Raw genomic sequence first — 25,368 nt, forward strand, 5'->3', positions numbered from 1 at the left:
TTCCTGCCATCTCACCAAAGCCATTCCCTTCCTCATCTGGAGGTAGGCTTTTGAAGTGCAGTCCATATGTCAGATGGCAGCATGACATGGACTAAACATGAACTCCCATTACTAAATACAGCAAATAGCTACTGCAGGGGGTATTATTATGTGCCTCTCAAAAGATCTGTCCAAGTCTTAACTGCCAGTACATGACCTTATCTGAAAATGGGGTCTTTTGCAGACATAATCAAGTTAAGACAAGGTCATAGTGGATTAGAATGAGCCCTAAATCCAGTGACTGATGTCTTTATAAGGGAGAGGTGAGGGATATTTAGACACTGAGGCACACAGAGAGAAGGCCATGTGACAGCAGAGAGAAAAACCGGACTGATGTCCCTGGAAGCTAGGTTTCCCAGGTGGCTCAGTAGTAAAGAATCTGCCTGCCAATGCAGGAGATACAGTAGACATGGGTTTGATCCCTGGTCGGGAAGATCCCCTGGAGAAGGACATGGTAACCCACTCCAGTATTCTCATCTGGAAAATTCCATGGACAGAGGGGAAAATCCCATGGACAGTCCATGGGGTCTCAAAAGAGTTGGACACCACTTAGCAACCAAACAGCAGCAGTAACAACAACACCTGAAAGCCAAAGAAGGCCAGGGATTGCTGGCAACCACCAGAAGCTGGAAGAGATAAGGGAAGTTTCTCCCCTAGAGCCTTCAAAGGGAATAAGGCCCTACCAAAACCTTGATTTCAGACTTCTAGCCTCCAGAACTGTGGGAGACTACATTTCTGTTGCTTTAAGTCATCCAAATTGTGGCAATTTGTTATGGTGGCCCTAGCAAACTAACACACATACAAACAGCATTCTTTTTTTTTAAGTTCTTAGGATTCGTTCCCAGCCTTTCCTGGAAAAAGTTTCATACCCAGAACAAAACACTTTCCGGTCACAGGACATTTTCAGACATGTGAAATCAATAGTCAGAGGAGTAAAGAAGGGTAACCAAGGGGTCATCAAGAGGAGGTGGCAAAGGAGATCAAGGCAAATGTGGGCATCCACAGGGCCACAGTGGGCAGTGTTAGCCAGAGCCGGCTTTCAGCCAAGAAGGGCCAGGTGGGGCCGGCTTTGCCAGTTGTTACAGAAGACAGGTGCCGTGAAGTCAGCCTGCCCAGGACAATTGCAAAAGTCATGCAAGGTCAGGCCAGAAGCCAGGCTTGGAAATGCCCATGTCAGGCATTCGAGCATTCCTTCCATCCTACATCATGGGGGCTCTGGGTTTGCTTATGATTGCAAAGGGCTACTTTGGCACGCAGGCTGACTTAAATCATTCCTGGAAAGCTGTGTTTCCTGAGTTAATGGTCTCAGTCTGTAATGGACCTTTCATCAGCTGCTGGGGTATCCCCTTATGTGTGTATCACCTACGGGGACTTGGGTCATCCCCTCCTCCCCACCTTCTGTATCCTGAGATGGGAACCCAAACCCCCACGAGTAGGCTGAGTTCACCAGGGCTCAGGGCCAGATAAAGGGAGCAGCATTGTGGGAACCCACTGGCCACTCACGGAGACACACAGAGGACTGGTGCCTGGGCTGTTGAAACAAATAACTGTGGTTCCCTCCCCATGACCTCTGATAAGGGGGAGAAGACTGTGGCCGGTGTGTAATGTTAACTAAAATTTCAAAGCACACATCTATTTTGGAAAGACCCCCCAAGCCAATGGTTGATTGTAAATGTTATTTAAAAATTATTCTTGAGGGTCCTCTCTGTGCAAGACTTTAAGTCTATGGGTCTCAGGACTCAGAGATCATGACCATTGAAGGCTCATAATTCTGTGTGGAAGATGGAGCCACGTGAGCCTTTGGAGATGAAGCCGGATGAAGGGCCACGTAAAGGCCAGTGAGAAGGCAGGTAGAGTAGGGATCACACACCTGGTTTTGAGCACCTACTCTGTGCCAGGGGCTGGAGACACTGGGAATAAGTGAGAGTCTTGCCTTGGGGAAGATTAAAGCAAAATAGCTACAACATAAGCAGCCAATTTCTGGCCACTTCTCTCTTCCCACCCCCCTCCCCCCACTTCCTTGTCCTTGTCATTCTGGCCTACTTTTTTCACAGTATTCTCACTTTCTGAAACAATTTTGCCGTTTTCTTTGTTACTCGATCATTGTCTTTCTCCCTCCCTGGAATGTTGGCTCAGTGAGAACTTCTTCTATGCTCTCCCCAAAGTCTAGTGTGGTATCTAGCACTTCATAGTTGCTCAACAAATATTTGTTGACTAAATGGAATACAGCCCAGCAGGAGTAAAAGAAGCCAATAAAGAAAAGGCATTAAGATTATCGGCTTTGAATCTGGATTCCCTAGGTTTGAACCTGAGCTCTTCTGCCTACTCACTCTGGGACCTTGATCTCTTTACTTAACCTTTGTATGCCTCAGTTTCCTCAACTGTAAAATGGGGACACTAACATAATCGGCCTCACAGGATTGTTAGGAGGATTAAGTGAGTTCATACATACAAGAAACACTTCAAGCAAGGATTAGCAAACATTTTCTTAAAGAGCCATACGGTAAACAATATCAGCTTTGCAGGTCATCTGGTCTCTTTGCAATGACTCAACTCTGCACTTTCGGCACAAAAGCAGTCACAGACAAGACACAAAAGAATTGAACGTGGTTTCTTCCCAGGTGGCATGGTGGTAAATAATTTTCTTGCTATTGCAGGAGATACAGAAGACACGAGTTTGATTCCTGGGTTGGGAGTAGGAAATGGCAACCCACTCAAATATTTTTTTTTTTTTTTTTTGCCTGGAATATTCCATGGACAGAGAAGCCTGGCAGGCTACAGTCCATGGGGTTGCAAAGAGTCAGGCATGACCAAGCACACATGCATTCATCTATCCACATTTTGATTAAAACATTAAGAATTATAGCACAACATAAAACATATAAGAATTATAACCCCAAATAGTAACCTATTGACTGGGAACTCAAAGTCTTTCTTTCACAACAAATTCACTGTGTGACTTGAAAACTTAAGTTATAGTTTTGTTGCTGTTGCTTAGTTGCTAAGTTGATGATGGATGAGAGGGAGGTTAAGAGGGAGGGCACATATGTACACCTATGGCTGATTCATGTTGGCTTGACAGAAAACAACATTTTGTAAACCAAATATCCTTCAATTAAAAAATTAATTAATTTAAAAAAAAGAGAGCTCCCAGGCGGCTCAGTGGTAAAGAATCCACCTGCTGATGCAGGAGATGTGGGTTCAACCCCTGGGTCTGGAAAATCTTCTGGAGAAGGAAATAGCAACTCTCTCCAGTACTCTCGCCTGGGAAATCCCTTGGATGAGGAGTCTGACAGGCTACAGTCCTTGGGGTTGCAAAAGAGTTGGACATGACTTAGCAACTAAACAACAACTTCCATTCATATGAAATCTCTAGCAAAACTATATAGCAGTAGAAAATAGATTGAGGAGCTGGGGTCAGGGGGAGAAGGGATGGCCCATAAGGGACCATGAAGAAACTTTCGAGGGATTTGAGAGTATCCTAAATTTTGATTGTGGTGATGGTTATGTGACTGCATAAATTTGTTAAAACTTATACAAATATACAGTTCAAGTGTACAAACTACACTTCAATAAAGTCATGAAACATAAGTGTTGTGTATATTTTTTTTAAGTCCAGCTAGATTATTCTTTCTCAAAATTGCATATTTGTTTTAGAAAATGTTCATGGTATAAAAATGGAAAACAAAACCTTAAGCCTACCCACCAGAGATAACTACTATTAACATTTTTGAAGAGTCAAGATTAAAAAAAATAATATACCCTGAGAGTCTTCACTTAATGTTAAATCTTGAGCATTTTACAAAATTCTTCAAAAACAGTTTTTGGCCGTTCGAAAAGTCTGTTTTGTGTGCTATAGTAGTAGACTTACTGACCATTCCCTGTTGTTAGACTATGAGATTTTTCCATATTTTACTCTTGTAAAGTTAGACTCTGAAAGTATAATTTAGCTCCAAAGTGAATGTGAAAGTCGCTCAGTGGTGTCTGACTCTTTGCGACCCCATGGACTATACAGTCCATGGAATTCTCCAGGCCAGAATATTGGAGTGGATAGCCTTTCCCTTCTCCAGGGGATCTTCCCAACCCAGGGATCGAATCCAGGCTTCCCGCATTGCAGGCAGATTCTTTACCTGCTGAGCCACAAGGTGCCAAAGGTTATAAATAGTTTCCAAGGTTCTTGATAGATATTTTAAACTATCTGAGATTCTTTCAGAAATAGCGTGTAATCAGCATGAGAGAGGGACCATATTACTGCCTCTCTGTCAGCACTGTTTCCTTCTTTTTCTGTTTCTTCAAAGATTTCAGATTGCTTTGATTTCTGGTGAGGCTGATTTGTTCTTAAGTGCTGTGGCTTTCCCTGTGGCTGCTTATACACATCCCAGTCCTTCTCCCACTGGGAACAGGATAGATTTTCATTTTTCCCCCTTTGAAAATAGGCTTGCTTTACCCATGTGACTTGCTTTGGTCAGTGAAATGTGAGTGAAGTAACATGTCACTTCTGGCAAGGAGTTTCAAGAGCTAGTGCAAAATTTGCCACATATTCCCTATTCTCTGCCTGTATGACCATGAAAGCATCAGTCACAGTGAAGCATCTGTTGGTCTGGGTCCTTGAGAGACCCCATGACCAGGGGTCCCCAACCGACTCACGCTGGGAGGTAACATGAGTGAGAAGTAAACCTTATTAAATCACTGAAATTCAGAGTTAGTTGTTACTATGGCATAATCGAGATTGCCTTGTCTCATGTATTTTTGTATGATAACAAGGTGAAATATTGACCAAAGTCCTTCCACTTTAGGAAAAATGCATAAATTGGTACTAAGATTGTGTAATTATGAAACAAAGGAAACCCTATGTCTTCACACAGCCAATGACGTTTCAATTTGAAAATAATTTCCTAATGCACTTCTATAAATAGAGTGAAGAAAGGAAGTTATTTGGTTGACAGGAATAAAGTAAACCATGGGCTTTTATGAAAATGGCTCCAAAAATTCAGTAAGGAAGGGAAAAAATCAATTCTGGGACTTTAAATTGATCCATGTCTAATTTGTTTTGTGTCCTGCTGTTGTAACCCAGACAACATTGTGATTTCACAGAAGTGCCCCATGCTGCTTTGATGAGAAGTGTTTAGAGGGGTACACAGGACATGTTATAACAATCAAGCCGCTGCCCAGGGATGGAGCGTTTAGTGTTTGGATCTCAAACAGGAAGTCATTTTTCTTGTCAAAGAAAAGACAATAAATGATCTTTCCCAAGGCCACACAAGCAGAAACACACACAGGATGTGGAAGGTCAGGTAGAGCTCCAGTGGTGGGGAAACAGAGACTCACATGAACAGCAAGGAGATGATATTTTGCAAATTGTTATCGGCAGACAGATCAGAAATGTTTTGCCTAGGTATTAAGGGCTCCTAAGAAGTAGCCTGTCAGTACAAGTAAGCCTGATATTTAGGGCCAGAATCTACACAGAATCCACAGAGATCATAAAATGCAAGAAGAAAGGAAAAGAAATCATGAAAAATGCCACCGGGCTAAGTATTTTCACCTACAAAATGGTAACAAAACTCTCCTACATACATAGTATTTTTCGCTGTTGTACACATGTCATATGTGTATGTATACATATATACATACATATGTATTCATAGTCTGAGTATAATCATTCTCAAAAATCATTTTACTATTTTTAAAATGCCCGAAGTTTCAGAGCACTTTGGGCATTGCTATAGAGAGATATCTGGGCTGGTGGATTCTTTACACGATTATTAGAGTTAAGATTCTAGTGCCCAGAATGGGAAAAACAATAAATAAACAGCACCTATTCATCCCCATGTCTCTGTTAAACAATGCATTGCTTTGAGGGTTTTTGTTTGTTAGTTTGATTGTTAGCTTGCTTGTTGAGAAGAGATATTGGTAAAGTATGAGGGATTTTCTTAATTTACTATTGGAATATTTATAGTAACCTTGATGTAACTGATACAGAAGAAAAAAGTATCAAATAGAAAGAAATAATAGGAAAAAAAAAAAGAAAGAAATAATAGGAGAATTATAGCTAGAAACAAAGATTTCTAATGAACATAGGTTACAACCACAAAATCAACAAACAATTCTTATATTGGGAAGAATCATTAATGTTCATATTTTTAATTTTGACTTCAAAGTGAGAATATAGAAGAATTTTACTTTTCCAAAATCGGACTGTTAGACTATATCTTTGCTGGATTTAAGTAATCACAAAACATCTATTAAGCAGCACAACCGAGCACAAAGGGGAAAAAAAAAACCCTATAGATCTACTTCTACTGGAGAAGTAGAAAACAGGTTGATTTTCTTCCCTTGTACATTTATAAGTAAAATGAGCATAATTCTTATGGTCACAGGGATTGGTTTTGAAGGTTATTATGTCATAATAATAATAACTAATATTTATTGAGTATCTACCACACTGCAGACAGTTTAATCTTCACAAAAACACAGTCAAGTCAGCTGTGGTAGACTCTTACACCATAGTCCCCAGTTAGCCACATCTCTCAGTATTCACAGTCTTATGTATTCCTTTCTGTACTGATTCTGAGCTTGGCCATGTGACTTGCTTTGGCTAATGAGACATTGGCAAGCATGGTATAAGCAGAGGCTGGATAAGAGCTTAAACATTGGATTGCCCTCTTGAGATCTAGTTGCCATGTAAAAAGCTCAGGCTAAATTACTCAGTGATGACAGGCCATCTGAAATGAGGCTCTGGAGGATGAGAGGTCATCTTAGATTCTTCCAGCCCCAGCCAAGCTCCCTGCTGAATGCAGCTGTGTATGTTATTCAAGCAAAACCAGAGGAAGAACAACTCAGCTGAGCCTCACCCTGTAGAATGATAAAAAAGTAATAATTGTTATATTAAGCCACTATATTTTGGGGTGATTTGTTATAAAGCAATAAGTAACAGAAATGTGGGTACTGTAATCTATAATTGACAAATATAGAAACTGAGGCTCAGAGAGTTTAAATATAGTTGTCAAAGTCTTAGAATACCATTGTCAATTCCAAATACACCACATAAAATCTCAAGTCCTTTTCACTATGCTCTCCTCTAAATTCAAAATTGGATATCTAAATGTCTCCTTAGCTGAATAATAAACACCTAAAATCTAAAATGTCCCAAAGTAATTCTTGAGGTTCTCCACCTCCTCTGTCTGGATTCCCTACCTCTGTACATGGCACCTGTACCCATCCAGTTGCTCAGGCCAAAAAACTGGAGTTATTGGGAATTCCCCGGCGGTCTCACTGCCAGGGCCTGGATTTAATCCCTGGTCAGGGAACTAATATCCCACAAGCTGCTCGGTACAGTGAAAAAAAAAAAAAATGTGGAGTTATCATTGAACTCTTTCTTTGATTCATACCCCTCAACCAATCTGGTATCAAGTCCTGTCTACTCTAACTTCAAAGTGTCCTCTCAAACTGACCCTACTACTCATCACATCTTCCTCAACCATTCCCGTGCTGGCTACTATCGTGCCTTGAACTGCTACCATAGCATCTGGGCAGGAGGGGGTTAGTGGGGAAACAGCAACAGAGAGAGCCAAGGGAAAAGGAAAAAGAGACAACAGAACAACACCTTCAGAGTCAACAGCTCTTGCTGTCAATGCCCCGCCATCCCCATCTCTAGCACTCTTGGTTATCTTCAGGGAAATGAGGCTGAAACCTAGCAGCAAGAGAGGTCTGCCTTCTCTCTTTCCCCTTTTCTCTTTCTCCTTTTCTAGAAATCCATTTCCCCTACCCCTTCTCTAAAACCTATAAAAATGGGTTTTAGCCCATTTCTGGAAAAGCACAGTAACTGAATGCTTGCACAACACCCCTCCACACCCCACCATTGATTTGACAATGAGATTCTACATCTGACTTCAGGGAGATTACAAGGGTAGGGGATTATGGTCTCGAGCAGGTTTTATCCCTTCCTCTGCACATTCAAGTGTTGCTTTGGATTTTGAAGGCTTATTTCTCAAGAGAGGAGATCTGGACCAGGTGGGGTGGGTGTGGGTGTGGTTAATTGACTAAGCAAGGCCAGGACTTCCCAAAGAAAATGTTATTTTTAAAAGAGAAAAAAAAAAAAGCATCAGGATGTGTTAGCCCAATAAATAATTCATTGGACTGCCTATTCACAGATCACAGACTAATAGAAAAATATTGCAGAATGGCCTACATGTCAATCAATGTGCAGTTAGTTAAATAAGCAGTATGCAGATGTCACTTGTAAAACCCAGATTTATACATTAATTGTATGTTTTACCCAGGCAAAAGCGTAATATCTACTGACTTCACTTCAGATTCTATTAAAATCTCCCATGGCCTTGAAAAGGTTACCTGACATCTTGTAGGCCAGATCCAAGGCTGAATAGACATGTCCCCTGCCACTGAGTGTACAATAGCCAAACATTCAAACAACACTTGCTGCCCATCCAGAGAAACACTGAGGACTGTGATCCTTCTGGCCCACTGGAATCCTCCTGACTTCAGGGTGCACAGCTGCTGCAGCAAATGCAAAGGCAGAACGTGTGTCTGCAAATACCCCAAACCTAGCTCCATCAGCAATTCCCACTTCTACCTAAACAACTTCCTAATGGTTTGATATGCTTTTAAAAGAAAAAGGATGAAGATGTACTATGACGACTATATTGCTGTTACTACTATTAAAAGTCCTACTATGTCTTAGGACTTGTGTTAAGTGCTTTATAGGCCATTCCCCACCCCCCCAGTTATTTCTCATCACAACCCTGTGAAGCAGATCCTATTTTTATTCCATTTCTTTTTTCAGATAAAATGTCTAGAAAATGAAAAAACACAGAGTAATCAAAGTTAGCTCACAGACAATGACACAACAAATTGACATCATGTAGCTCCTGGTGAGACACACTCAGAAGGAACTAAAATCGCCTCTATGGTATTCTTGCTCAAAGTGCATAGCTGGAGGTCAGTCAAGATCAAACCCAAACTGAGGGACATTCTTAAAAATACTGGGTGGGATTCTATATTAATTCTATATTAAATTCTATATTAAAATTAAATTAATGTTTTAAAAAAAAAAAATACTGGGTGGTACTCTTCAAATGCATCAAGATCATGGAAGACAAAGACATTGCAAAGCTGTTCCATATTAAGGGAAACAAAATAAGACAACTGCCGGCAGCACGTGGACGTGGACTGGATTCTGAACCAGAAAAGCAACATTAGTGGGACAACTGATGAACTTAAGGACAGTTGATTAACTTAAGGACTGTGGATCAGTATTTTGCTAATATTAACTTTCTGATTTTCATCCTTTCTCTGTGGCAAAAAAATGACAAAATTTGGATAAACTAGGTGATGGGTACTCAGAAATTCTTGATGCTATTTCTCTCTCTCTCTCTTTTTTTTTTTTTTTTGCAAGTCAAAAGTTGTTTCAAAATTAAAAGTTGAAAAATGTAAAAAAGAAAAAAATGTTTTTTTAAAACAGTATAGCACTCCATCAGGGAATCTCAGGAGACATGGCAGGTGGTACCAAATAAGGAATGGAAAATGAGACTGTTTCTCTTCCCACACCTCTTGATACCATTTGAGGTTTGTCCTTGGAGTGGTTCATCCAGAAGATAAATTTCTCTTGTGTAGAATTTTTGTGAGTGACAGTCTGTTGGATTTGGAAGATAACTTAGAGGGCTTACCTGGTGGCTCAGGCAGTAAAGAATTTGCCTGCAATGAGGGAGACCTGGGTTCAATTCCTGGGTTGGGAAGATCCCCTGGAGGAGGGCATGGCAATCCACTCTTATATTCTTGCCTGGGAAATCCCCATGGACAGAGGAGCCTGGCGGGCTACAGACCATGGGGTTGCAAAGAGTCGGACACAACTGAGTGACTAAGCGCATACACATTCTTAGGGGTCTTGTTTTTCAAAAAAGACACCGGAAGCTCAGAAGGGCATGAGGCTGATGGACCTGAGGTCACACAACAGGAGAGCCAAGATTAGCACACAGATAGTTGTTCTGGGTCACGGGATACTATTTCTGTCCCACCACTTTCAAATTCTGAAAGAGGACACCGTTGTGCCAGAATCCACGATGTGGGGCCTCATCCAGTAGCTGTGTGTTTCTTTCTAACTACTCACCAGAGATTTGCTTCTGTGGGTAAGATATTCATTCATTCATTCATTCATTTAGCATAATTTTATTGAATCCCTCAAGTGCCCAGCACTGCTTGAAGGGCTACAGATACAGCAATGATCAAAAACAAAGTCCTCCAATCCTAGCAGACTGGCCTGGGTTCTGATCCATTTTCTGCCACTAATGACCTATATGACCTTGGGCACATTCCTTTAGTTTGCTCTTCTGTAACCCAGAAAGAAAGAATTACTGAAAAGTTGTTCTGAGTATGAAAAAGATACCAAATCTAAGCTCTTAGAATTGTCTAGCATATAAGCACTCAATAAATGTTAAATAATACTGTTATGTTTTTCTCTCCAACCTGAGACCTTGTCAGTTATGTTTGCTGGTGGAGGTATCTGGGAGTTCTCAGAAATTCTATAGAATATTTCTAAATGCATTGGAAACTCACATTTATGAAGGTGAGTTTTTCCAACAGAGTAATTTTCCATTTCCCACTCCATTTCTTTGTTATTTTCAAAGGTAGATAAACAATAAAAAGAAAGGGCAAGAAAGGCCAGCTGAGAAAATTGGTGCTGAGCGCAGAATCCAGATAGGAGTTGAAATACGCAGAATATCTGATAAGTTTTATCTAGATTCAAATGAGACTGTTCTTGAAGGCTGGTTGCATTGAGCCTCTTCGTGGGCATAATTCGACTGCCACTTTAGCCAACTCTTGATTATTTCCACAAATGAAAAGAATAATAGACACTGTACATAAAACAAGGCAAGCAGAACTCACTAATGCTGCTTGGGGAAAGCTTCCAGGGCCTCCTATTGCTATGTTCTGAGAACATGACCCTTGATCCTCTGCCACATTCCTTGTCACCTGCCTCCTTAGGATCAGGTCCATCTAGGTACCCACCTTCTCCTGTAGCACCCAGCAGAGGGCCTCAAACACAGGATGTGTTCAGCAAATGAATATGAAATAAATAAATCTATCTGGGGGAGTGAAACCTAGTCCAGCAATAAGAAAATAAAGTCTAATGTAGTGTAAGTTCCTTCAATTCATTCAAAATTCTGTCCACACAAAGGTGGTTGGAACGCAAGTGAATAGAATGTATTTCAGTTTCTCATGCTCCCTATAGAACAATTTTCAATGAGAGGTGAGATATTTAAGGGTATAGTATCATATTCTCCAATCACAAACTCTGTAGAGAAATGACAGTAAATAAATCCAATCAATAGATCTATTTGGCTATATATCCCAAAAGTCTGTGAGCAGACATCACTGATATTACAGTAAGTGTATCTCACCTTCCTTGATAAGCAGAGATGAAATCAGTATTTCTTAGAGATGCTCCAAGTGACTCTATGGAACAATCAGCATTGAGACTCAATGTGTAGATACATTACATGTTTGAGTACCTAGCCCAGTGGTTCATGGCATTTGTCAAATCCCAATTTCAAATTTCTGGAGGAAAGAATCTGTGTAACTCAGCTGGGATCAGGTAGCTACCTCAATTCCAATCAAGGTGACCAGGTAGGCAGGAACACATCGTTCAAATTGGTTTTCTGGATACCAATTCCTATGATATCACCATTCCTGTGATAGTCCATGAAATTCTTCAAGAAAATGAAGGGTATTATTGTAAGTTGGGCAGATACCTAAAATTGTGGTGCAACAAATATACAGAGTTGTTTCTACTTGTTTCAGAATAAATTAAAGTAGCTTCCAAAGACCAAAGAAATGCAAACACTTTTTAAAAACATCATTTGCATGAAGAGATCTAGTGGATTCAAAAAGAAGTCATAAGAGGAGCCAGATGAAAAAGAGGTAGAATTAGTGCTCCAAGCTATGACATGAAGCCCAGCTCACTCTTAGAAATGAATCCCAAATTTGGCTGTAAGTTTCCTTGCAGCAAATACAAAGAAAGTAAGCCAGCTACATGATCCTTAAGATAAAACATACCAGTCTGTTCCTGAACAGAGAACTAAGAATTTCTCTTGTGTGGTTTAGTGAGCCCTCTTCTCAATGACCTTCCTGTAGGAAATAAGAAAATGAATTATTATGACATCATTCTCTGTAGGTCTATAGCCCAAGGTCAAGGGTAGAGGGCAGGGCAAGTACAAAGAGCAGAGGGTAGCAAGTGGTCTGTGCAGAGCACTTGAGGATGGGTCTCAACTGGTGGATCAGAGAACAACTTGTTTTGAAGCAGGGCTTCATTTTCATTTTGAAGAGAAACCTCCTACTTCAAATTTCTCTCAGGCCTGCTCTGCTCCCTTCAGCCTCAACCCCCGCCCTGAACCACAAACTCTCTGTTATCAAAGTTGGGTTGTTTACTTAACAAGAGCCTAGCAGAGAGCTAGACAAAAACCACATTCGGTTGGTCCCCTGTAAAAGAGTTCTGAGGAAGTCCTATGAGGTTCTCTATGCCACCAACATTAGTCGGCTTACAGAGGACAGATGAGCATTTGTGAAATGAGACATGAAACAAAAAGGAAACGAGAAAAGGAAATGAAGTTCAGCAGGCAGGGCACTGCCATTTTGGGTTCACTTTTCAGAAAATCTGCCTTATCATTTACCTTCTACATAAACCTGCCTCTGAAACAGACTTCATTCTGAGTTCCATCTTTTCTTATTCAAGCAGGAGAATTTCTGTCTCCATAAGTTGAGTAGGGTCAACATATTAAAAAAGAAAACAAAATGAAATGACTATGGCAAAGAATGCCTGTTGTGTGGGAAAAAAATCATGAGGATGGAGAAAGTCACCCATGGGCCATTTGGAGATCATTTAGATAGTTGTCCATGCCTGCATGCACCCAGAAGCAGACTCCTAATCTGTGTTCTTTTTTTTTCTTTTTTTTACAGATGTCGGCTAGGTACACTGAGAAAGCCTGGGCCATCCCTGCTGGGGTGCAGAGAAGGAGGGAATGGCCTTGGAAAGGGGCAGGGGCCTTAAAGTCAGGTAGGCCTAGATTCTAGTCCTGCTCTCTGCAGTAACTCAACATGTCTCAGCATGTTTTACCACCTCTACAATGGAATTATGGGAATCCCAGGTGGCATAGTGGTAAAGAATCCACTTGCCAATGCAGAAGCAAGAGAGGTGGGTTTGATTCCTGGGTAGGGAAGATCCCCTGGGGAAGGAAATGGAAACCTGCCCCTGTATTCTTGCCTGGAGAATTGGACAGAGGGGCCTGGCGGGCTACAGTCCAGGGGGTCACAAAGAGTCGGACATGACTGAGCATACAGACAGACAGACAAAATGGAATAGTAATTCTTTCCTGTTGAGATTAGAGATAATGTTACAAAGTCAAAATTCAGAAATTATAGAGCACATAAATCAGGATCTGGCAAGAAAATAGGAGATGCTCTATAAATGAAGGTGGTCCATCCAACTATCCATTTACTTATTTTTAATCCCCTTTTCCTGCTCTTTGCCAGGTTTGAGTAACAGCTGCAGTGTCAAGCTACAAACAGGAAATGGAGTAGCCATGAGAGATGTCACTGTCAAGAATCAGCCTCCTTCAGAAAACATCAGTTCCAGAGGAATATTCCATGCCTCCAGAGAAGTGAACACACAGGTGCATATTTTAATATTTCCTAACCAGGCAATGCCAAAGAATGCTCAAACTACCGCACACTTGCACTCATCTCACATGCTAGTAAAGTAATGCTCAAAATTCTCCAAGCCAGGCTTCAGCAATATGTGAACCGGGAACTTCCAGATGTTCAAGCTGGTTTTAGAAAAGGTAGAGGAACCAGAGATCAAATTGCCAACATCCGCTGGATCATGGAAAAAGCAAGAGAGTTCCAGGAAAACATCTCTTTCTGCTTTCTTGACTATGCCAAAGCCTTTGACTGTGTGGATCACAATCAACTGTGGAAAATTCTGAAAGAGATGGGAATACCAGACCACCTAACCTGCCTCTTGAGAAATCTATATGCAGGTCAGGAAGCAACAGTTAGAACTGGACATGGAACCATAGTCTGGTTTCAAAAGGAAAAGGAATACATCAAGGCTGTATATTGCCACCCTGCTTATTTAACTTCTATGCAGAGTACATCATGAGAAACGCTGGACTGGAAGAAGCACAAGCTGGAATCAAGATTGCTGGGAGAAATATCAATAACCTCAGATATGCAGATGACACCACCCTTATGGCAGAAAGTGAAGAGGAACTAAAAAGCCTCTTGATGAAAGTGAAGGTGGAGAGTGAAAAAGTTGGCTTAAAGCTCAACATTCAGAAAACAAAGATCATGGCATCTGGTCCCATCACTTCATGGGAAATAGATGGGGAAACAGTGGAAACAGTGTCAGGCTTTATTTATTTTGGGCTCCCAAATCACTGCAGATGGTGACTGCAGCCATGAAATTAAAAGACGCTTACTCCTTGGAAGGAAAGTTATGACCAACCTAGATAGCATATTCAAAAGCAGAGACATTACTTTGCCAACAAAGGTCCATCTAGTCAAGGCTATGGTTTTTCCAGTGGTCATGTATGGATGTGAGTTGGACTGTGAAGAAAGCTGAGCACCGAAGAATTGATGCTTTTGAACTGTGGTGTTGGAGAAGACTCTTGAGAGTCCCTTAGACTGCAAGGAGATCCAGCCAGTCCATTCTAAAGGAGATTAGCCCTCGGTGTTCTTTGGAAGGAATGATGCTAAAGCTGAAACTCCAGTACTTTGGCCACCTCATGCGAAGAGTTGCCTCATTGGAAAAGACTCTGATGCTGGGAGGGATTGGGGGCAGGAGGAGAAGGGGACGACAGAGGATGAGATGGCTGGATGGCGTCACTGACTCGATGGATGTGAGTCTGAGTGAACTCCGGGAGTTGGTGATGGACAGGGAGGCCTGGCGTGCTGCGATTCATGGGGTCGCAAAGAGTTGGACACGACTGAGAGACTGAACTGAACTGAACCCTTTAGCTGTTAGTAGCAATGGGAAGTGTAAAGGGAGCTGACTTTCTCCAGTAAAGGGAGGCTCCCACTCCTTCATTCACCCTAAATGTTTGCTTTGTGGACCATGCACTGGCTCTGAGGTATCCATTTAGCCATCTGCTCTTGCCGTCCTATAGCACAGATCTGGTCAAATATCTACTTCTAAGCTGTGTTTAATCACTCAGTTATGTCCGACTCTTTTCAACCCCATGAACTGTAGCCCTCCAGGCTCCTCTATTCATAGGGATTTCCCAGGCAAGAATATTTGAGTGGGTTGCCATTTCATTCTCCAGGGGATCTTCCCAACCCAGGGACAGAACCCAGGTCTCCTGCATTGTAGGTGGATTCTTTACTGTCTGAGCCACCATGGAAGCCCTTCAACTTCTATAGATATGGTCATATCTGCTTCTACAGATACAGTTCTCTTATTCCCTCCCCTTTAGAAAAATGAGTTTTAATATTAATTGTCTCTGTACTCTTTTTATTTTATTAAAATAACATCTCTTTACTTATTTGGCCACACTGTGCAGCCTTTGGGGATCTTAGTTCCCTGGCCAGGAATCAAACCAGTGCCCCCTGCATTGGGAGCATGGAGTCTTAACCACTGGGCCACCAGAGAATTTCCTGTCTCTATATTCTTGAAATGTACCTGTCTGACCTTTCTTGGATGATTTTAAACCTTTGTTTATAACATTAATTCCTTTCTGATTACCAAAGTAATATTTTATTATAAAAATCTGAAAAATACAAACCAATAAAAAAAAAACAACCCTCAAAGAGGAAAGGAGCAAATTCTGCTAACTGCCCCACCTAGAAATGTCAGGCCTGCTATCATCTCCCCAGCCTTTTGTATCCAGCTCACAGGCATTCTCTTTTTCTCCCCACAAATGAATCCCATGATGCATATTATGGTATACGTTTTCTTTACTGTTGTCATTTAGTCACTAAGCCCACACACATACACACATATACTATACATATAATCACCATTGTTTGGAGAAAACAATTGACACACATCACACTTATTTCACATAAATATTTGTTGGAGTTCAGCAGAAGATTTGGAAACTAAAGACCTGCTGGGTGTGTCATCCTGTGTAAATTATTAAATGTCTCATTTGTAAAATAGGACAGAAAATACTGCCCATGAGCACTACACGAGAAGGTGAAAGCAAAAGCAAATCTAAACTCTAAAGTGATATACAAATGTGAAAAAAGCAAAGTTCCCTGTAGCCATAATAGGAAGATGTAAAAGATGCCAATTCTCCAAATGATTTTACTTTCCATAACAGAAGTTCCCAAGAATGAAGCGCCTGCATTCTTCTCTGGGTTTACACTGCTGACTGAGTCAGCCCCAGCGCCTCTTCCCCCAGGCAGAGCCATCTCTGAGGCTGTTCCTGGACCTCAGGTATGGGCCAGTGGGCAGAACAGTCAGTTCACGAGCCTGACCATCTGACCCCAGCTTTACCAGCTGCCTTTGCTCAGTGAGGGTACATATTTAACCTCTTAGTGAGTCATTCTCTAAGACTCCAAACTGGGACAGTCAGCTTCGTCATCTACTTCACTTGATGGCCAAGAGGAAGTTTTGATGATGACGGAGAGGAGGGATTTTATGACCCTGGGAAACACTTCCTCTGAACTGGTATGGCAGGGAGGGGCAGGGTGGTGCAGCGGTGAGTGTGCAGGAGTCAGGCCTGGGAGACTTTGTCTGGTACCATTTCTACCTGGTGGACTTCAGTTTTCTTATCTGGAAAATGACAAAATTTTTGTCTCTAAATGAGTTGCTTTTTTCAGCTTTAATTGAGGCATAATTGACAAATATAAATGAGTTAAATATAATAATTATGCCTATTATATAGTGATTTAAATTTATATACATAACGTTGCTCCAAAATCACTGCAGACAGTGAATACAACCACGAAATTAAAAGACTCTTGCTCCTTGGAAGAATAGCTATGACAAACGTAGACAGTGTATTTAAAAGCAGAGACATCACTTTGCTGACAAAGGTCTGTCTAGTCAAAGCTATGATTTTTCCAGTAGTCATGTACAGATGTGAGATTTGGACCATAAAGAAGGCTGAGTGCCAAAGAAGTGATGCTTTCAAATTGTGATGCTGGAGAAGACTCTTGAGACTCCCTTGGACTGCAAGCAGATCAAACCAGTCAAATCTAAAGGAAATCAGCCCTGAATATTCATTGGAAGGACTGATGCTGAAGCTGAAGCTCCAATACTTTGGCCACATGATGTGAAGAGCCGACTCATTGGAAAAAACTTTGATGCTGGAAAAGATTGAGGGCAAAAAAAGAAGAGGGTAGCAGAGAATATAATATGATAGTATCACCAACTTAATGGACATGAATTTGAACTAACTCTGGGAGATGGTGAAGGACAGGGAAGCATGGCGTGCTGCGGTTCATGGGGTCTCCAAGAGTCAAACACGATTTAGCAACTGAACAACAATGCCAACTAAGGCATCCCACCCCATCTCTCTTAACCTCTAGGCCATGCCTCACGCTGTCCCACCTGCCTGGACCACCCTCCAGTCCTGTCTCAAACTCCAACTCTGGCCTTGTTCCCACACTGCTTTCTGAGATCAAGGAATATACTTCAATTTTATATTCCTAGGACCTAGTTAGTATCTGGAACACAGCTGATATCTAATAAAGGTTTGTTGAATGGAGAAATAAATGATTAAATGAATGAATCTAATTAGTCATTGTGTGGCACAATTAAAACTTACATGAGTATCAGTTGACTCCAAGCCAGATAGGATTATGTATATACCAAAAGTGTCCAGCATGATGCCTGGGTTATATTAAGTGATATAGAAATGTCTGTTCTTCTCTTCTTTGCTTCTTTTCTCTCTTAAAACATTTTGCACAAAAACTCAAATACCAAATAAAGACCAAGCCAGGAGCCCTCTCCCAGAAGTTGAGGGGGGTGGTGGCGGTGAGGAGGGAGGTGTTGGTTGAACCCACTTCTTAGAAGCCTATTGGTGTACTCATATGTGCATAAGGAAGAAAAAAAAAGTGGGGGCTTCCCAGGTGGCTCAGTGATAAAGAGTCGGCCTGTCAATGCGGGAGATGCAGGTTTCCTGGATCTGATCCCTGGTGCAGGAAACTCCACACATGGCAGAGCAGCTAAGGCCCTGTGCCACAGCTACTGAAGTCTGAGCAACCTAGAGCCCGTGCTCTGCAACAAGAGAAGTCACTGCAGTAAGCCCGTGCACTGCAGCTACAGAGAGGCTGCCGCTCCCCGCAACTAGAGAAAAGCCTGTACAGCAACGAAGACCCAGATCAGCCAAAATAAGAAAACAATACATCTTTTACCTGGCTGTTGGTGTCTAATGCCAGCACTACCTTGGAAATGGTGAGTATGTTTTTTTTTTTTTTAATATCAGCAATATCAATTTTGACTCACTGAAGAAAGGTAAAGAATGATTTCCAGCCATCTACCTAAAAGTCATGGTCTCCAAGAGCATCACCACACTCAAAACAAGGCTCTGCCATCATCAAAAATAATTTATTGCTGGCTACTTAGAAAAGATTGGTTTTCCTTTTATCTTATATTTTAATTTTCATTTCAAACTGCTTTAAAGAAAAGTTTAAAATATTGTGACATTTGAAAGACTAGTACTAGCACCATGCGGAGAAGGCAATGGCACCCCACTCCAGTACTCGTGCCTGGAAAATCCATGGACGGAGGACGGAAGATGACTGGGCGACTTCACTTTCACTTTTCTCTTCCATGCATTGGAAAAGGAAATGGCAACCCACTCCAATATTCTTGCCTGGAGAATCCCAGGGACGGCAGAGCCTGGTGGGCTGCTGTGTATGGGGTTGCACAGAGTCGGACACGACTGAAGCAACTTAGCAGCAGCAGCAACACCATGATCATCCATGGATCTACTACCCAGAAAAGGGTTTCGAAGCCTCAGGACTAGGACATTTGCATCCAGATAATTGTCTGTTGTCAGGGACTGTAGATGTTTAGCAGAATTCTTGGCTTCTCCTTACTACATGCCATAGCAACACCACCCCTAACTTTGACAGCCAGAAATGTCTCCAAACACTGCCAGATATTTCCTAGGAAGCAAAATCATTTCCCCCTGCCTCCCTCCCCATTTAGAATCACTTAGATCAAACAGTTACCATTTTGATGTATTTGCTTTATTATACAATTTAAAAAAAAATTGAAAATAAGTTGCATGCTGGCAGTTTACCTCCATATACTTTAGCAGGCATTTCCTAAATTTAAGAATCTTGACCTGCATAATTTACCCTTACACATTCAAGAATATTTAGAAATCTCCAATATTATCTAATACCCAGTCCACGGGCTACTTGTACAAAGTAGTACTGGTCTTTGAGTCTGGGAAAGGAAGATATACTTACTGATTAATTTTGGTCCTATATCTGAGAAATCAATGATTATACAGTTGTCTTTGTTTAGGTTTGGACAAGATATTTGATTTCAAATGGCTTCTCTTACCTTCAGGGTTCTGGTCAAGGTTTCATGATCAAATTACGGCATGGTTGAATCAGACACTTGGTGATTTAAAAAAAATAACAAAAATGAAAACAAAGTTCCTTTAAAAAACGAACCATGGAGCACATGGATTGGCTGGCTGTACACGTTAGTACTTTCAATCTCTAGATACTTTCATTTTCTTTCTCCATCATTTCCTCCCTCACTTTTTAAAATATATAGCTTTGACAACTGGTATATCATTCTACGTTTAATTCTTTTCTTTTATTTATTAGGCTGCACTGGATCTTAGTTACAGCATGCAAACTCTTAGTTCTGGCATGTGGGATCTAGTTCCCTGACTAGGGATCGAACCTGGGCCCCAGGCCTTGGGAGCTTGGAGTCCCAAGTCACTGGACAACCAAGGGAAGTCCCTCTATGGTTAATTTTTATTTGACTCTTCATTTTCTTTGCCCCACCCCCTGTCCTTTATTCACAATTCTTTGCAAATCTATAGCTTTGGAAGATTTAAACTGTTACCTTCCTCTCACTTGCACCAAAGATCCTGTGATTGGCTGTAGAAAAATCATCCAGGTTGATGTTTCTCTAAGTCCTGGTCCCTGTATTTACCTGGGCCTCACACAAGCTCCTATTTGCTTTCTATCTCCATGAGTGACACTAGCCTGTTTTGATTGCCCAAGGCTAAAATCAGGAGACATCCTAGAGAGTCCTCAATCGCACTCTGGGTCTCCAACTGATACCAAGCGCTACAGGAGCTCTACTTTCTAGATGTGTCTCAGTCCCAAACACTTAATCCTCACTGCCCACATGCCCATGTGACTGCAACAGCCTCCTAACCAACCTCTCTGCCTCCAGTCTTATATCTCTCTAGTCCATTTGACAGGAGGCAATCTCCCTAATCCTTCCACTATGCAAATCTAACCCATCAATGGTTTGTTGTTATCCTTAGAATAAAGTCCAAACTCTAACTTGGTCAGCTGTCCCTTTGTTACCTGCCAACCTCTCCAGACTCATCACAGCCCTTTGCTCTCAGCACCACCCACCCACAGACTTAATGCTCCAAACACAATGTCCTTACTTAAATGCTTCAAATGAGCTACCTCGTCACTTTTCAAACTTTGGATATACAGTTTTGTCTGCCTGCAGATTAACGTCAACCACTGTCTTAAAACTGTTAGAAATTATTGTATATTCTACACTATGATAGGCCAAAGCCTCTTTTATTAATCATATAAGTTCCTTATGGTTTATTGATGTACTACTTCATACCTTTTTTATATAAATAAAGTTTGGTGTGAAAGTGAAAGTTGGTCAGTCGAGTCTGACTCTTTGTGACCCCATGGACTGGCCATGGAATTCTCCAGGCCAGAATACTCGAGTGGGTAGCCGTTCCCTTCTCCAGGGAATATTCCCAAACCAGGGATTGAACCCAGGTCTCCCTCATTGCAGGCTGATTCTTTACCAGCTGAACTACCAGGGAAGCCTGGTAGTTTGGTGTAGGAGCAATATCTATTCATCCCAGAAAATTGACAAAAGTATATATGAATGTTGTGTTTATATATGTAGATAGACATAGATACATAGATATATATAGACATATATAGATATATACATATAGACATAGATAAAGATAGATGTAAAGAAGAGGGCCATCCTGTACATATATATTTTTAAACCAAACACTTTTATTTGTGCTTAAAGTTTTAGTTAATAATTTAATAAACATCCAATTATATGCTCCTCATAATCATAACAGTAGCAAACTGTAAGAAACCACCATGGCTTCACATGAGAATTGGCTTTGCATTTTGAAGAACTTCCTGCAACATTCTAGCTACCTTATTATTTTTTTTTATTGTGGTAAAATATTCATGACACAAAATTTACCATTTTAATCACTTCAAAGTACACAGTTCAGTGGCATTAAGTACATTCACAATGCTGTGTAGCCGTCACGACTGTCCATTTCCAGAACTTTTCATCATCTCAAACAGAAACCCTGTACCCATTAAACAATGACTCCCCATTCCTCCCTTCCCAGCCCCTGGTAACTTGAACACATTGTAATTGTTTTCACTTAATTTTCCCACACCTTTAACTATTGTACAACTTAATTTTTAATTATTGCAAATATCTGGTTGATTACATCATAATTTATTTAACTGGGCTCCTGTGTTAAGATTTTTAGATTATGTCTAATTCTAATTTTTCACTCTCAACACAATACACTGAACTTTCTTGCCTTATTGTTTGTTAAGCAGTTTTTATTTTCTCTAACCCTAAGAGGATTCAGAATCAATCATGTTACTGCCACATTTAGGATGAGGAAATACTAGGGCAGTGAAACTATTCTACATGATATCATAATGATGGATATGTTATTATATATTTGTCCAAATACATAGAATGGACAACACCAGGAATGAACTGTAATGTTAACTATGGACTTTGAGTGATTATGATGTGTGATGTGTCAATGGACATTTATCAATTGTAATAAATTCTCTTCTCCAGGGGATCTTTCCAACCCAGAGAACAAACCCAGTCTCTTGCATTGCAGGCAGATTCTTTACCATCTGAGCCACCAGGGAAGCCCACTCTGATGGGGGATATTGCTAATGGGAGAAGTTATGTGTAGGGGTAGATGGTATACAGGAAATCTCTATACTTTCTCCTCAATTTTCATATGCGCCTAAAATCACTCTAAAATTACCTTAATAAAAACAAGGTAAAAATGTTCACATAGAGATTCTGTATTGTCCAGTGTCTCAGGGTTAGGAAGGGGAGAGCTGGACCCGGTGTCCAGGGCCTCTAAGTCTACACCACTGTTCTATCCTGTCTCTGACAGTATCGCCATTTCTCAACTTAGCAGAGATGGCAATTTGAATAGAATGGAGTATCAAGGGACAATAAGCACGTGCGGAGATATGGTGGAACAGAGCTGCCAAGTCTGGATTAAGGGGGAAGAGTGCAGACTTAAGATAACATAGGCAACGGAGTTGTGAAATGCTCATGGCCAGCAAGTCAAACTGGAATACCCCCGGTCAAAGCAAGGGCAGGCAGTGACATGGCTGTAACAAGCTCTGAAGGAAGCGATGACGTAAGGACTGGCATTGCCCCACTTCCCAGCCCCCAAAAGTCCTCCATGTGAACAAAGTGCAGGCTCACCCATGTACTATGTGCAACTGGATCATGAATAATAATCCTATTATTATCATGAAGTAATGATCCTGTTTTGGGGACTGTTTTGAACAACTCTGATACCACAGACATTTAGACACAGTAAGATTAGGCAGGTTAGTTAATATTCCAGTCATCCTTGCTTTTTGGCCGCACTGATGTTATCTTGGTGGGAAAACCCTGATAGTTAAAGCAGATTGTCTTTCATGGATGGACCTAGGAGACAATCATACAGAGTGAAGTAAGTCAGAAAGAGAAAAACAAATCCTGTATATTGACACAATATATGTGGAATCTGAAAAAAATTGGTATGGATGATCTTATTTACAAAGCAGAAATAAAGACACAGATGTAGAGAACGAACATATGGATACCAATGGGGTATGGCGGTGGGGCTGGAATGAATTGGAAGATTCGGATTGACATATATATACTATTGATAGTATGTATAAAATAGATAACTAATGAGAACCCACTGCATAGCACAGGGAACTCTACTTAATGCTCTGTGGTAACCTAAATGGGAAGGATGTCCAAAAAAGAGAGGATATGTATGTATGCATAGCTTATTCACTTTGCTGTGGAAACTAACACAATATTGTAAAGCAACTACAATCCAATAAAATTTTTAAAAAATAAAGCAGGCTATCTTTTGAACTTCAAACAATAACTCATAAGTATAATTTTTGTGTGTGAAAAAAAAAAAAAAACATTAAGTCCAGAGTGGAAAAACACAAGGGATTTTTCAAAGCAAAGAGTTTCTGACTTTCTAACTTTCCAGCCAGTTAATGCTGACTTTTTGATATTTTCATTTACATAATTTTGCTTAATTTGAGTTTCTATGAAACCAGAGACTGGGATGAAGACTTGTGAGCAGGAAGCTTATTTGCAAAGTGATCCCAGGAAGCAGAAGTGTGGGAGCTGGGAAAGAAGAAACGCCAATTAAGTGCTTATTAGAAGTGGGTTTCTGCTGTGAGCAACTCTGGCTCACTACTGCCGGGTGTTTCTAAGGATGGAGTAGAATGCCTTGGAATTGCACAGGGCACAGGAGGCTGGAGACTGTCCATCAACTTCCAGCTCTATGACTGAAAGTTCCACCTTCTTACTCTCTCCTTCCCTGGCAACTCTGGGCTCTAGGATCTGACTCAGCAACCTTCTGTGGCTGTGGAAAAAGCCCCACGGCTCAAAACTGACCCTGCAAGGCTTGTGTACTCAAGGCATGCACAGGAAATACCTACATGGATTGGCCAATGCAGTTTCCCTGAAGTCAAGTGGGCTGATAGCATGTGGTTCAGAGAGCACTGGTGTCTATACCTATTACTTTTGTAACCAAATCTCTTCATTTAAAAACAAACCCAGCCAAACACACACACACACACATACACACACACACTGAAGTGCTAAGTTGCTTCAGTCGTGTCTGACTTTTCACGACCCCATGGACTGTAGCCCGCCAGACTCCTCTGTCCATGAGATTCTCCAGGCAAGAATACTATAGTGGGTTGCCATTCCCTTCTCCAGGGGATCTTCCCGACCCAGCGATTGAGCCCCCATCTCCTGCAATGCAGGCAAATTCTTTACCTCTGAGCCATCTGGGAAGCCCCAGCTAGTGCAGAAAAGCAAATTAATATTTTAAATGTTATATTAAATTTGGAATGTATAACATGGTTATAATGAAAAAGATGGACAATAACAAGTGTTGACAAGAATGTGAGGAAGTAGGAACCCTCATATATTATGCAAAATAATATAGCACTTTAGAAAAGAGGTTGGTGGTTTCATAAACTTACACTTATAGATGGTCACCCAGCAATTCCACTTCTAAGAGAACTGAAAACATAGCTTCATATGAAAGCTTTTTACATGAATGTTCACAGTAGAATTACTCATAATAGGCAAAATGGAAACAACTCAAATGTCCATCATCTGATAATTGGATAAACAAATGATAGTATCATTTGTTTATAGATTAGTATATCTATGGGCTTCGCTGGTGGCTCAGACAGTAAAGAATCTTCCTGCAATGTGGGAGACCCAGGTTTGATCCTTGGATTGAGAAGATGCCCTGCAGAAGGGAAGATGCCACTCCAGAATTCTTGCCTGCAAAATTCAGCCATACAAGAAATATGAAGTACTGGTATATGCTACAACAAGGCTAGACCTTACAAGTATGATACTAAGTGAAAAAGGCCAGTAACAAAAGGTAACAGATTGTATGATTTTCTTAATATGAAATGTCCAGAATAGGCAAATCAACAGTATCATGCACAAAGATTCTACAGATGGAGACAACAAGTAGGCCAATGGTTGCTGGGGGCAAGGGGTAGGAATAGGTTTTAGAAAAGGCATCCCTGGCTTCAGTTTTACAAATTTTGAAATCTTGGGTGGTGTATTTAAAAACTCAGTTTCCTCAGCTGAGGGAATAATAACATCAACCTATTGTGGAGATTCAGTTGGGCAATGTAATAAGGTATCTGACATGAAACACATTTAGTAAATAGTAATTATTATTATTGTGGATAAAGATTACAGGATTAATAGAGCACAGGATAAGAGATACAAAAGCTCAGTTGAGAGTGGAGACAGAATCTTTGAGCTAGACTGTCTGTGTTAATAAG

At 40.9% G+C, this 25,368-nt stretch overlaps 1 long non-coding RNA gene across 2 annotated transcripts in view; it reads right to left on the minus strand.

Moving 5' to 3' along the window:
- Positions 1-25,368, minus strand: part of LOC102416376 — a 107,359-nt gene that overhangs the window by 65,251 nt on the left and 16,740 nt on the right. Inside the window, exon 3 of one of the 2 annotated variants that reach the window (XR_003109410.3) lies at positions 21,236-22,966. The exons of the other annotated variant lie outside the window; for it this stretch is intronic. This is a non-coding gene — a long non-coding RNA (uncharacterized LOC102416376). Of the gene's footprint in view, positions 1-21,235; positions 22,967-25,368 lie in introns of those variants that run through there. 2 annotated transcript variants of the gene reach the window in all.

The sequence above is a fragment of the Bubalus bubalis genome, chromosome 1 (genome assembly GCF_019923935.1).
Source record: "Bubalus bubalis isolate 160015118507 breed Murrah chromosome 1, NDDB_SH_1, whole genome shotgun sequence".
In the NCBI taxonomy this organism is placed as follows: Eukaryota; Metazoa; Chordata; class Mammalia; order Artiodactyla; family Bovidae; genus Bubalus; species Bubalus bubalis.